Source organism: Capricornis sumatraensis, chromosome 9, assembly GCF_032405125.1.
Source record: "Capricornis sumatraensis isolate serow.1 chromosome 9, serow.2, whole genome shotgun sequence".
Classification (NCBI taxonomy): domain Eukaryota; kingdom Metazoa; phylum Chordata; class Mammalia; order Artiodactyla; family Bovidae; genus Capricornis; species Capricornis sumatraensis.
Window position 1 is genome coordinate 3724072 of NC_091077.1, and position 14665 is coordinate 3738736.

General features: G+C 50.0%; 1 non-coding gene across 1 annotated transcript; it reads right to left on the reverse strand.

Moving 5' to 3' along the window:
• Positions 1-254: 254 nt before the first annotated feature.
• On the reverse strand, positions 255-326 carry TRNAY-GUA (transfer RNA tyrosine (anticodon GUA)). Its single transcript has one exon. It is a non-coding gene; the product is annotated as a tRNA-Tyr (tRNA).
• Positions 327-14665: the final 14339 nt, after the last annotated feature.

Consider the following 14665-nt stretch of genomic DNA (forward strand, 5'->3'; position numbering starts at 1 on the left):
TTATTTACTCCATGAACTAATCCCCATTTTCTGTGCCACTGAGATTACTGAGATTCTCCGTTGAAACATGATTGATTCATATCATTGTGGTTTGTATTTCTTTTTCTGATGTGATGAATCTAGTGTGTGTTAGTCGCTCAGTTGTGTCCAACTCTTTATGACCCCATGGACTATAGCCTGTCAGGTTCCTCTGTAAATAGAATTCTCCAGGCAAGCATACTAGAGTGGGTTGCCATACCCTTCTCCAGGGGATCTTCCCAACCCAGGGATCGAACCTGGGTCTTCTGCATTACAGGCAGATTCTTTACCATCTGAGCCACAAGGGAAGCCGTGATGAAATTAGTAACCATGGCTTAATTGATAATGGATTAAAAGTAACTTATCTGTCAAAGACCCTTTGCCCCATCAACTCTGAAGTCTTTTGGGGTCATTAACCATGGCAGTAGGGCTGAAACTCAGCTCTGGCGCTGTCTTCCGATGACCAGTATCGAACATCTCCCTGGGAGAAACCTTCTTGAACCCTGGGTCTGGTAAAGGTCTCCTGCCTGAGGCCTGTAGCAGGGAGGGAGGAGGGAGACCCTGGGAGTGAGTCTGAGGGTGGAGGGTCCTGCTCTCAAGGTCACAGCCTGAGGGGTGTCTCTGTGCCTCAGAGGTGTATAGAGTGATAAGCAGGGGCCATCCTGTGGCTCTCAGGACTCTCTCTGGGCTGGGGAGGGGCCTGCATTTCCACCACCAGAACCTGACCTCCCTTTCCCCCTCGCCCCTCCTGCGGGGCTTTGCTCTGGACGTCACACTTGGTGTTTCCCTGGAGGGCATGACTTGGTGCCCTTGGCACCATGGTACCTCCTGCACCACGTCTCACCCCGCTTCCAAACCAGTCTCTGCTCCAGTTCCTCCCCCAGGGCATCTGCTTTCCTCATGGTAACTTCCCTTACTAACCTCTTCTTTCTCCCCCTGGATGGTCGTGGGGCCTGAGAGCCCCCGAGCTGGTCCTGACCCTCCTCAGTGCCAGGCGTGGAGCAGGGTGGTTCACAGAGCAGGCACAGTCCCTGCTTCCCGAGGCTGATCTTCCAAGGGGATACAGACTGCAGTAGCCTGGCATATCATCCGGGAGGTGGGAGGCGGGAGGCTGTGCTGAGGAGCGTGAGACCAGAAGGCACAGCACGCAGGCAGGGGGCGGAAGCTCTCTTGGGGGCAGATCAAGGCCTGGAGGAGTCAAGGCTTTGGGTGTAATGTTAAGCCACGGGTAGCTTTTCTGAAAACCATCTTGGTTGAGGAGTAATTTATGGCTAATAAAATGTACCATTTTTAAGTATGCAGGTTAATAAAATGACACAGATGTGTGTAGTAGTGTGGTCAACACCCGTATCAAGATAGAGAAAATTGCATCACCCCACAGAGTTCCCCTGTGACTCCTTCAGTGAACCCCTCCTACCCAGCCAGAACTAACCCCTAAGCAGCTCTGATCTGCTCTGTTACCAGAGACTAATTCTGCCTGTTCTAGAACTCACTTCATTGTTGGGTCTGGCTTCTTTCACTCAGCAAAATGCCTTTGAGATTCATCCATGTTTTTATGTGTATTAGTAGCTTTAAAAAATTGCTGAGTAGCATCCCATTTTGGGCTTCCCTTGTGGCTCAGCTGGTAAAGAATCCTCCTGCAATGCGGGAGACCTGGATTCGATCCTTGGGTTGAGACGATCTCCTGAGAAGGGAAAGGCTACCTACTCTGGTATTCTAGCCTGGAGAATTCCATGGACTGTATAATTCATGGGGTCGCAAAGAGTCAGCTACAACTGAGTCACTTTCACTTTCATGCCGTTTTATGTACTAGCCTATTGTGGACATATGAGTTATTTCCAGTTTGGAGCAATTACGAATAAAGACTAAACCTTCTTAAGCAGGTCTTTTTTTGTGTGTGGAAATGTTTTCATTTCTCTTGGGTAACTGCCTAAGAGTAGAATTGTTGGCTCATGAGATAGGTTTATGTTACACCATTTTCTTGGTAACTGCAGGGGATTGATTCCAAGACCTCTGTGGATACCAGAATCTGCAGATGCTCAAGTCTCTTAGGTAAAATAGAGTGGTATCTGCATATAAACTAAGAACATCCTCCTGTGTACTTTTAAGAGAGTCAGTTCCTGGGCAGGTTGATAAGAACTCCAGGGATCCCTGAGGAGAGAGGGGTCTGGAATTCCCAAGGAGGAGGAAAGGACAAACATCTTTTTTTTTTTCTTTACATTCCTTAGTCTTAGTCACATAAACCTTTTTTTTCTTTAAGCCAGGAACTGATGACAACAAACAACTTAGTTTAAACTCTGTACTAAGGGTTGTATAGGAGAAGGCAATGGCAACCCACTCCAGTAATCTTGCTTGGAAAATCCCAGGGACAGAGGAGCCTGGTGGGCTGAAGTCCATGGGGTCGCAAAGAGTCGGACACGACTGAGCAACTTTACTTTCACTTTTCACTTTCATGCATTGGAGAAGGAAATGGCAACCCGCTCCAGTGTTCTTGCCTGGAGAATCTCAGGGACGGTGGAGCCTGGTGGGCTGCTGTCTATGGGGTCATACAGAGTCAGACACGACTGAAGTGACTTAGCAGCAGCAGCAAGGATTATATAACAACAATGTATCCTGCTTAAGGACAGTTTCTCCTTCCTGAAAATCTTCTGGCTAATCCTGTTATACTAAAATGTAAATTGTGGGAGTGGGTCTGGTAAAACATTCACAAACTTGAGACATTCTTTTGGTTTATTGTTATAATTAATTAAAAAGTATGTAACTCCCTTGCTAACACTAGCAAGGGGGGCACTCTCCGCCCCCTTCTGATGTCTGTGTCAGAAGCTTTCTCTGTCCCTTTTTCACTTTAATAAAACTCTGCTACACAAAAGCTCTTGAGTGATCAAGCTTTGTCCCTGGTCCCGAAGCTAAATCTTCTTCAAGCTATCATTTTAAATCATGTTTACATTACCATGCTTATGTAAGTAGTTGTTAATACAATGTAAATACTATGTAAACAGAAAAACATCTACTTCTGCTTTATTGACTACCCCAAAGCCTTTGACTGTATGGATCACAACAAACTGTGGAAAATTCTGAAAGAGATGGAAATACCAGACCACCTTACCTGACTTCTGAGAAATCTGTATGCAGGTCAAGAAGCAACAGTTAGAACCGGACATGGAACAACAGATTGGTTCCAAATAGGAAAAGGAGTACATCAAGGATGCATACTGTCACCCTGCTTATTTAACTTATATGGAGAGTACATCATGCAAAATGTCAGGCTGGATGAAACATAAACTGGAATCAAGGTTTCCGGGAGAAATATCAATAACCCCAGATACGCAGATGACACCACCTTTACGGCAGAAAGTGAAGAACTAAAGAGCCTCCTGATGAAAGTAAAAGAGAGGGAAAAAGTTGGCTTAAAATTCCACATTCGAAAAACTAACATCATGGCATCCGGTCCCATCACTTCATGGCAAATAGATGGGGAAACAATGGAAACAGTGACAGACTTTATTTTCTTGGGCTCCAAAATCACTGCAGATGGTGACTGCAGCCATGAAATTAAAAGATGCTTGCTCCTTGGAAGAAAAACTATGACCAACCTAGACAGCACATTAAAAAGCAGAGACATTCCTTTGCTGACAAATGTCTGTCTAGTCAAAGCAATGGTTTTTCCAGTAGTCATGTATGGATGTGAGACTTGGACCATAAAGAAAGCTGAGTGCGGAAAAACTGATGCTTTTAAACTGTGATGTTGAAGAAGACTCTTGAGAGTCCCTTGGACAGCAAAGAGATCAAACCATTCAATCCTAAAGGAAATCAGTCCTGAATATTCATTGCAAGGACCGATGCAAAGAGTCGGACATGATTGAACTACTGAACTGAACTGAAACACTCTGTAAATACCATATACAATAGATAGTTGCTGCTGCTGCTGCTGCTGCTAAGTCGTTTCAGTCGTGTCTGACTCTGTGTGACCCCATAGACGGCAGCCCACTAGGCTCCTCTGTTTCTGGGATTCTCCAGGCAAGAATACTGGAGCGGGTTGCCATTTCCTTCTCCAATGCATGAAAGTGAAAAGCAAAAGTGAAGTCGCTCAGTCATGTCCGACTCTTAGCGACCCCATGGACTGCAGCCTACCAGGCTCCTCCATCCATGGGATTTTCCAGGCAAGAGTACTGGAGTGGGGTACCATTGCTGGTGTGTGGCAAATTCCAGTTCTGTGGTTTGAAACTTTCTAGAATTTCTTTCCAGAATATTTTTGATTTGTGTTTGGTTAACTCCTTGGATGTGGACATGTGGACATGGAGGACCGACCATGTAAGAAAACGCCAAATGACTTTATAAAGTGCTCTCACCACTTTCACTCAAGCAATGCACGAGTTGCTCTACACCTTCAATACTTGGTACTGTCAGGCTTTTATTTATTCATTTATTTTTTACTTTACTATATTGTATTGGTTTTGCCACACATTAACATGAATCTGCCATGGGTGTACATGTGTTCCCAATCCTGAACCCCCCTCCCACCTCCCGCCCCCCACACCATCCCTCTGGATCATCCCAGTGCACCAGCCCCAAGCATCCCGCACCCTGCATCGAACCTAGACTGGCAATTCATTTCTTATATGATATTATACGTGTTTCAATGCCATTCTCCCAAATCATCCCACCCTCTCCCTCTCCCACAGAGTCCAAAAGACTGTTCTATACATCTGTGTCTCTTTTGCTGTCTTGCATACAGGGTTATTGTTACCATTTTTCTAAATTCCATATATATGCATTAGTATACTGTATTGGTGTTTTTCTTTCTGGCTTACTTCACTCTGTATAATTGGCTCCAGTTTCATCCACCTCATTAGAACTGATTCAAATGTATTCTTTTTAATGGCTGAGTAATACTCCATTGTGTATATGTACCACAGCTTTCTTATCCATTCATCTGCTGATGGACATCTAGGTTGCTTCCATGTCCTGGCTATTATAAACAGTGCTGCGATGAACATTGGGGATACACATGTCTCTTTCAATTCTGATTTCATCAGTGTGTATGCCCAGCAGTGGGATTGCTGGGTCATAAGGCAGTTCTATTGCTGGGTCATAAGGCAGTTTTTAAAGGAATCTCCTCACTGTTCTCCATAGTGGCTCTACTAGTTTGCATTCCCACCAACAGCATAAGAGGGTTCCCTTTTCTCCACACCCTCTCCAGCATTTATTGCTTGTAGACTTTTGGATCGCAGCCATTCTGACTGGCGTGAAATGGTACCTCATTGTGGTTTTGATTTGCATTTCTCTGATAATGAGTGATGTTGAGCATCTTTTCATGTGTTTGTTAGCCATCTGTATGTCTTCTTTGGAGAAATGTCTACTTAGTTCTTTGGCCCATTTTTTGATTGGGTGGTTTATTTTTCTGGAGTTAAGCTGCATGAGTTGCTTGTATATTTTTGAGATTAGTTGTTTGTCAGTTGCTTCATTTGCTATTATTTTCTCCCATTCTGAAGGCTGTCTTTTCACCTTGCTTATAGTTTCCTTTGTTGTGCAGAAGCTTTTAATTTTAATTAGGTCCCATTTGTTTATTTTTGCCTTTATTTCCAGTGTTCTGGGAGGTGGGTCATAGAGAATCCTCCTGTGATAGTAAAGTAGCAGGATATAAAATCAACACACAGAAATCCCTTGCATTCCTATACACTAATAATGAGAAAATAGAAAAAGAAATTAAGGAAACAATTCCATTCACCATTGCAACGAAAAGAATAAAATACTTAGGAATATATCTACCTAAAGAAACTAAAGACCTATATATAGAAAACTATAAAACACTGGTGAAAGAAATCAAAGAGGGCACTAATAGATGGAGAAATATACCATGGTCATGAATCAGAAGAATCAATATAGTGAAAATGAGTATACTACCCAAAGCAATCTGTAGATTCAATACAATCCCTATCAAGCTACCAGTGGTATTTTTCACAGAGCTAGAACAAATAATTTCACAATTTGTATGGAAATACAAAAAACCTTGAATAGCCAAATCAATCTTGAGAAGCAAGAATGGAACTGGAGGAATCAACCTGCCTGACTTCAGGCTCTACTACAAAGCCACAGTTATCAAGACAGTATGGTACTGGCACAAAGACAGAAATATAGATCAATGGAACAAAATAGAAAACCCAGAGATAAATCCATGCACCTATGGACACCTTATCTTCAACAAAGGAGGCAAGAATATACAATGGATTAAAGACAATCTCTTTAACAAGTGGTGCTGGGAAAACTGGTCAACCACTTGTAAAAGAATGAAACTAGATCACTTTCTAACACCAAAATAAACTCAAAATGGATTAAAGATCTAAATGTAAGACCAGAAACTATAAAACTCCTAGAGACATTTAAAGTTTAGCCAATTTACTGGGTGTGAGGTGATATTTCCTTGTGGCTTTAATTCGTGCTTCTTCAGACAGCCTTGAACACTGGGAGAGTAGCCGTGGACAGGACTTCTGACAAAGTCTCTATGTGAAGGGTCTCCTGAAGTAGGCTGGCCTGGTTGTCCCACCTTTTTCTTTTGAGATTCTGGCTCCCTGAGCTCCCAGCATTTCTCCTCTCTTCTCCCCACCTCCCAGTCCCTCCTGGAAGGATGTGCAGCTCCGACACCTGCAATTTGGTTTGTGTGTCCACTGAGAAATAGGGGCCAAAGCGCTGGTCAGAAGCTTTTCAGGAACTGGTCCAGGGCACCTAGGGACTCCAGACCAGCCCAGTGCAGCGGCATCAGCTTTCGGCGACTGCTGACCCCCAGAAGGAGGGTCTGGGGCTGTTTTCAGAGACAGCATCTCAGGGTGGCTCCTGCTGGCGAGTCCACTTCATCCTAGGGCCATCCTGGTCACTGTGGGGCCCTGGAGTACCCCCACCTCTGGCCCTGGTTCCTAAGTCTCTTGTGTTCCTAGCCCTTTGCCTTCCTCTCCTTCAGGGCCCCTGGGTCCTCGAGCCTCCATGTAGAGGCACTTCTCCTTTCTCAGGTTGCTTCCCTTGGTGGTCTCGACTTGGACTCTGGGTTCCAAGGGCCTGGAGGAGCCTGCAAATCCTCTGTACTCTCATTCCGGAACTGGGGGTGGCTGGGCTATGTGCTTGCTCCAGGCCTCGGTTTCCTTGTCTGTAGGCTGGGCCGGTGACAGCCTTTCTTATGGGTTGATGTGGGGATTAGAAGGGATGCTCCCACTGTAGAGGGTGCACACTGCTGGGCCTCTTCTAAAGCCTGTCTGTGCAGACACAGGGTGCCTCGTCGTCTGACAGCTGGAGGCCGAACACTGAGGCTGCTTGCAGGGTGTCTCTGCTGCGGGCCGCGAGGGGCTCGCCCCTTGGCTGCTCATGGTGATTTCCGGCATCCGTCCTGTGGCGTCCTCCCGAATCGCAGCTCTTATCTTCTCAGCACCCCAGCGCCCTCCTCACTCACCCTCCTGTCCTGACACATACCTGTGCTCCCCCTCCTGCTCCCCCTTCTCTTCTCCTGTTCCCGCTTGTCTCACCTGACCCAGCTGTCATCCTTGAACCCCCGTCACTCTCGACCCAGCTGTCTCGTCTGACTTACCTGTCTCACCTCACTCAGCTCTCCCGTGAAATGGCCACCTCTGTGCCGGCCAGGCTGAGCTCAATCCACTGAAGTCATGGAGATGGCTGGTATCTGGTGTGAGGGTGGGGCCTAGCCTTAGCGTGTGCCCCTTGCACCGGCTCAGGGGCCTTCTCCCTGTGTTCATGCTCAAGACCTTGTTCAGTGATGGTCAGGAGGCCCACTGGGAGGCATCTGTGGGGGCCTGCAGGGCCCTAGGGGGCAGGAGAGCCCTGGAGAGCAGGGGCAGGGGGCAGCATGAGGCCATGGTGAACTCACCTTTCACAGAGCCTCAGGGTACAGGCCCGTGGCAGACCAGGGGGTGCCCCATTTCTTGGGGAATTGCCCCAGAATGTGCTGGAGGGGGGGGGCCTTAAGGCTCCTCCCTGACCCCCACCAAGCGCCTGGTCTGGGGGACTCTGTTCTGCTGGCCCCTCTCCCAGCGCAGGGCCCACCCCACTCTTCTCCGTTTGGGTCCCCAAGGCAGAGGCTCTGGGGAAGGGAGGAGGGTGGGAGTAGAGATAGGTGGAGCTGGGGCTGGGTGGGAGTGTGTCAGCCCCCTTTATTGACTTGGATTTGTATTTTGAAATTGTCTTGCAAGGTCCACCTAAGAAGACCAGCAGTGCTAGAGCTCCTGTAGAATTCCTCTGCTGACCTGCCTGTGAGCTGCCCCAACCTCCACCCCTGCCCCCCCCCCCCCCCAACCCCGGCCTCGGCCAGAGGCCAGGAGCCCCACAGTGGCCATCCTACAGATCTTGCTGGGGCTGGGTTTTGCTCTGGAGGAGGTGTGTGAGAAGGTGGCCTTGCGTGGCCTTCTCTCAGGCACTGTTGTGCTGCTGGGGGTATGCCTGTGGCAAATCAACAGGTGAACTGGGCCTGCCCTTAATGCATTAAACCATCTAGAGGGGGAAGCTGACACTGTTGAGAGCCACAGAGTGCATGGGTGTGGGGACAGGAAATGGGCTAGGGACAGGTGCAGCCCTCCAGAGGGCAGAGGGACACTGATGGGCAGATGGAGCATGTTGAGAGTCCCTGCAAGGCCACCCCTGGTGATGTTGGTCCCGGCCTGCATGGGCACCAGGCGCATCAGGGCTCCCTGAGCTCTGCCACTGTGAGAAGCATCTAATCCCAGGGTGTGCAGTGCTGCCGCTGGGCCTTCACTCAAGGCTGAGTGGAAAAGTCAGAAACATGGAGGCTGTTTTACAATGTGATGTCAGTGCGAGACTCTCCTGCCCCCTCTCACAAGGACACTCAAAGTGCAAAGACACACAGCAAAGACCCCAGGTGCTGGCTGTGGAATGTGAGGGGTGTTTGGTGGGATGGGAGCAGGAATGCAAGGGGAAGCAGAAATCACAGAATGAGTCATGGGCCTCTGGAGCCTTAAGAGATAGAGGCCATGTACTGAGGAATCTGAACTCAGTGAAAGTGAAAGTCGCTCAGTTGTGTCCGACTCTTTGCGATTCCATGGACTATACAGTCTGTGGAATTCTCCAGGCCAGAATACTGGAGTGGGTAGTTAGTTGTTCCCTTCTCCAGGGGATCTTCCCGACCCAGGGATCGAACCCAGGTCTCCCACATTGCAGGTGAATTCTTTACCAGCTGAGCCACCAGGGAAGCCCTTCCCTTTAAAGCCCAAAACATGATGAACAAACAAGTAAGCAGTTGTAGATCTCACGATTACTTGGAGAAACTCAATGTGGACAGAAAAGAATGGGAAGGAGGCATGGGAGGCGAGGCCACAGTCAATGGGTTGTCAGGGAGCATCTGAGTGGGGTAGTGGTAGAAAGCCTGACTTTGGAGGCCCAGGAGAAGGCCAGGGGCTGGGACCTGAAGTGGGTGCAAGAGGAGCTGTGGCTGAGCAGGTAAGGCATGTGCAGAGGCCCCCAGAGCTGTGTGGACTCAGGCCGGGCAGGGGCGGCCACCAAGTGTACTTCTGCTGGGAGCCTTCATGCGTCACTAGCTGCTGGGAAGGCTGGCTTCTCCCCGTTCTGAATGCTCTCCCTGCTTCTCCCAGTTCAGGTTCCAAGTGGAGTTGTTAGTTAATCTTACCTGACTCCACAAATGGGGTATAGGCCTCAACATAAATGATGTTGTGTATTCGGGTCTCAGAGAAGTTTTCTATCAACTTAGGGTCAGGGCTCAACCTGGGATTCAGTATCCAGGAGGTAACTTCTCCCTGGAGCTTCACCCTGGAGCTGAGAGCTGCTTCCCTTGGTTTGGTCCTGGCCTGCCTGCTTTCCCAGAGCCCACCCTCCTGCTGGCAATGGGGAGGTGGGTCCTTGGGTTTTAAGGTCACTAGCTGGGACAAGGCCTCAGAGCTGGCTAAGCAATAGCTTTGGGGATTGTTGTGGTTTCTGATAATATCAACAAGTGGACCAACCTCTCCTGCGGAACTTCCATTTGTGCCATACATCTGGGGCTCACTCCTGCCCATGCATTCCTGTCCCCATCTCATCAATGAGGGAGCTGAAGCTCAGTGGGGGAGGGCACTTAGAAAGGCCACCAAAGACAAGGGCAGTGGTCAGACTGGGTGTGAGGCTGCCGATGGTGCCCTCACCAATGGCTTGTCTTTCCCAGGCTCCAGGCTCATGGCCAGGGGGAAGCCAGTGGGGCTGCCAGCATCCCAGGAGTGGTGATAAACTGTGATGGAGCTGTGTCCCAGGCTTGCTGGGTCTAGAGCCTCTAATTGCTGGGAGCCGGCCTACCCAAAGGACGGGGTGGTTATCGCAGATCTGGCGGAGTGTCCAGCTCCTTTGGGGTTGTTGGTTTTTTCTATTGCAGTTGAACAACTCCACTCTTTCTTGTGGGGCTGGGCCTGGCCTCTGCTGGCCTTGAAGAGCTGAGCTGGCCCAGGGAAACTGACAGGAAGTGTGGTGCTGTTACAGCTTCAGTGGCTGGCCCTGCCCCTGGTGGTCACTTCAAGAGGGGCCCCAGCCAAACCCCTAGGCCCAGGGCACGGGTCTGGGTCTGGCTTCCTGGTCCAAATTTCCTGCCAGGGCCAGCTGGGGTTCTCACCTCTGCCCCTCAGGGAGGGTGCCCACTCTCTAGTGTCTACCTGACCTGAACGCCCATCCTGGTCAGGGGACCCAGCTACGGGGAGCTCCAGCCAGGGCCTGGCTGAAGCCGCTGGACCTGCCTTCTCGTCAGTCTGAGCGGAAGGCAGGACCCCAGACCAGGAGGATGAAGACAGGAAGACATCCTGGCTCAGTCCAGTCCATCCTGGGCACAGGGGTCTCAGGCTAGGATCCTGACTGCGGGGTGGGCGGCATGGAGATGTGTGCGCTCACTCCTGCCTGCGGCAGCTCAGTGCGGCTTTCCTGGTGTGGGTGAGGATCTGGCCTGCGGCTTGCTCTTGGGTGCCCCTGCAGAGACCTGGACCCCAGGGCTCCCTGGAGAAAGCTTGGCCTGTGCTGAGCCTCAGCTACAGCAGGGCTTGGGAGTCTGGGGATAACAACAAGGGAATGGCTATCTGCACAGCTGGCTGGAGTTCTGCCACTAAGATCCCAGGGAGAATCTGCAAAGGACCACTCCCCGTCTCTGAGCCTGCCTCTGCCATCTCTGGGGCGTTCCGAGGGGACCCTTAGGCCACCACAAGGGCCTATTTGGAGCAGTCACTCTTCCAGCAGAAGGCAGGGTCCACTCTGATGGAGCAGAAGGAGAGGAATGAAGGTACCCCTCTGGAGCAGGGGGGACTTGGAGCTGGAACAGTGAGGGGCCGGGACCAACTTGGACCATCAGGGCAAAGAGAAGAAGCAGGGCTGACTGGGAAAAACTTAATTAAATGTATTTCTAGCAAGTTTGGATAACTGGTTTCTAAAATGGAATAGTTGAGAAGCAGCAAATGTGTGTGTGTGTGTGTGTGTGTGTGTGTGTGTGTGTGTGTGTGTGTGTGACTATATGAGTATCCTGTGAGGTATGAGGATGTAGGCCTGGGACATGCTACCACAACCTGTCCCCTCCACTCTCCCATCAGTCCTGCTATCTTCATATTGGACTCAGGCTGGCACTGGGTCCTTCGATTCCTCTGGACCTTCCCCAGGATCCTGCCCCTAGTAGCTCATCTGAGAATATCTATAGAGTAAATGATTCAATGAATACATATGGTAATAATTACAGCAAAAGGGGGAAAGTATCAGTCTGATATGTGAGAAAGAAAATAAAAGGAAAAAAGCCAATAAAAGCAGATGAGAGAAATACAAAGGCATTACAACATGAGGCCGACTGGAGACGCAGTCAAACATTCTATGCTGCTGGAAGGATCCTGAGACAGGCCTTGTTAAGCACTGGACTGATGGTCAGTTGGAAGCCATATCTCATTGCTTCCTCTGTCTTTTCTGCCTCTTTCATTTGGTCCTCAGACACACTCACTTCTTCCTTGTGGTCTGAAAATGCCAGCAGTTTCTTGTTATCTGCCTGCTGCTCACGCTGTTCCCTCTATGTGGCATATCCTGCCTTGTTGACCTTGCAAATCCTCCTCTAAGGCAAGTCAAAGCCCTCTCCTTTGTAGAATACAGCTCCCACTCTCTGTTCATTCTTCCCCGGGACCTCACCATGAACTTACTCCCACCGCAGCAACTTAGACCTCTAGCCAGGCATTTCCACAACTCATTGCAATTGTTTGGTTTTGTGTCCCCTCTCCCATGAATTCTTCGAGGGCAAGGGCATCATCTTACTCTTTTTGTAGAAATGCAACAGGTTTGTTGAAGCAAATCGAAGTTTGTCTATTTAAAGTGTCAAATCTTTCAGACATTTGGCTAGTGAGGGAACCATGCTCCAAGTATCCAATGTATTTGAAGTTTTCTTTCAAAGGTTTAGGACATAAGATCCGTAAAGAACAGGCTTAAACCATTTGAAGGGAATTTGTCCAACATTAGACCAAGATGCCTTACAGGAAAGAACTATTTTTCAATAGAAGGAACTTGCTGAACTGTTAAATTGGACATGCTGGAAGCCCAAGGCTACTCGTGTCAGTTTTACTTTCTTCGTCTCTCATTCCCTGGCTTTTAAGAGTCATCCATTGTCGTTAAATTTAAAATAGTTTCCAATCTTCATGCAGTTGAGTTCAATCAGTATTTACTGGGTCCTGAGTCGGGCCTGCTCTGGATGTTGAGCTTAGAGGTGTGGGAGGCCCGCTTCTGGCAAAGGGCTGCTCACCCTCAGCTGGGGACCTGGGAGCTGTCGCGGGCGGGGGTGGGTGAGCACACAGCTTGGCTCAGGGTAGCCTTCGAAGGTCGAGGTGTCTGGGCCTCTGAAGTCTGGGAGGCTGTGGTGATTGCTGGCTGCAGGAGGCAGCATGGTGTGGGCACGGTGCAGAAGCTGGTGGACTCAGGAAGACAAGGGTTCAAAGCCTGGCTCCCAGGCTGCTGGCTGGCTGAGGCGACTGCTCTCTGCTCTGTCTCTATAAAGAGGGTGAATGTGATGGAGTGCTTAGCACAGGGCTGGCACCAGGGGGACTGAGGACACAGGGGTTTCTTGTTGTGCAGCTGTCTGGGATGACATCACTGGGAGGTGGCTTGAAGCCTCACTCTAGCCTGAAGATGAGGCCATGTGCTCGGCCTGACTCCATGACCCCGCACAGCCCCTTGCCTCCCACCCACAAGCCCAGCTCTGCTGCCAGGACTGGGGCAGGGGCAGGCCTGGTGAGGCCCAGGCTGTCCCCCTAAGGCAAATGACAGTCTCTGAATGTGTCGGTGCTTTGGGCCCTCCGGTGTTCAGGCTTCGGGGAGGCTGCGAGAGGACCCACTTAGGCCTTCAGGGAAGGTGAAGAGGAGATCAAGCTGGAGGAAGTTTCTGGAGCCCAGCTTAGTGTCCGTCACGGCCAAGACTTCCCTCTCTGAGATGCCATCGGGAGCCCAGGGCTTCTGCCTCATCCCTGGCCACGCTCACTCAGAGGCCCTGGCTGGCTTCTCCCCTTCTGGAGTCTGTGCCGTGCTCAGACCTGGCCTTGCTGTCCTGGCCACGGCGGGGTCTCGGGGTCCTGTGGGTGCTGCTGTCCTCCTGTGTGTTGCGGCTTCGGAGTCTGTGGTCTTCCCAAGATAGGCCTCTGAGGGTGGCTGTCAGTGATGGAGAAACTTTTTTTTTTTTTTTTTACAGATGGAAGCACTAATTAAGACATTTGAATGTCTTCCATATTCCTAATTCTTTGTTCTTTTCCTTTATGTAATAGAGAAGATCCTGCTTAGCTCATTACCAGCTGGTCTAGTAAACATCTAGAGACTATAAGGATGTTTTATTTTAATTGCCTGAGCCTCAGGATTATGGAAACAAGATGGGAGGGGGAAGGGCTCTGCAATGAGGCTGGAAAGAAATGCTCTTCAAGAAGTAGTCCCTTGGAAGCAAGTGGTCAGGTTACTTTGTCGGAGCGATTTAGAGGTTTTGACCTGGACCCAGGAAAGATTGAAATCAACTTGAAGGAACTGATGGGTGGAGCCTGAGCTGCTGCCCCGTTGAGGGGAAGGCAAGTTAGAGCCAGTCAATTCAACACATTTCTCCTTAATAAATGTGGCAAAACTGCATGAAAATATGTCTTATTTTCTAGGTTGCATGAATCAAAGTCTGGCAAGGGGCCTGAGAGGCAAGAGCTGTTTGCTCTGTGACAGACACGCACACAGACTCTGGTGCAGGCGCTGGGTTTCACTTGCACAGGGAACGTGGCCCGTTTTCCAGAATAGGGCTCCCGAGGCAGTCAGGGGAGCCGGGGAGGGAGTGGATGCTGACCCACAGGCCAGCAGAGGAAGGGTGGGTTCTGTGGCAGGAATAAGGCCGCCCACTGAGAAGAGCCTTGGATGAAGGGCCACAGGCAGGCCTGGCCCAGCTCAGCCACGTGGATCCCATCAGGGTGAGGTCTTGAGGGCGCCTGTCCTGGGCCCAGGGCTTACCCCACCAATATGTCCAAGAGGCTCAGCTTTCCAGTGCAGGCTGAGGGGGCGCACAGAGGCCCAGTGAGAGGGCGGAGGCCAGCAGCCTCCCCATTTCCTCCTCGCCAGCCGCTCCCAGTCTGACCCCCTTGCTGGGAGGGCAGCCTCTGGCAGCAGGCTGCTCTGCTAACATCCAAGG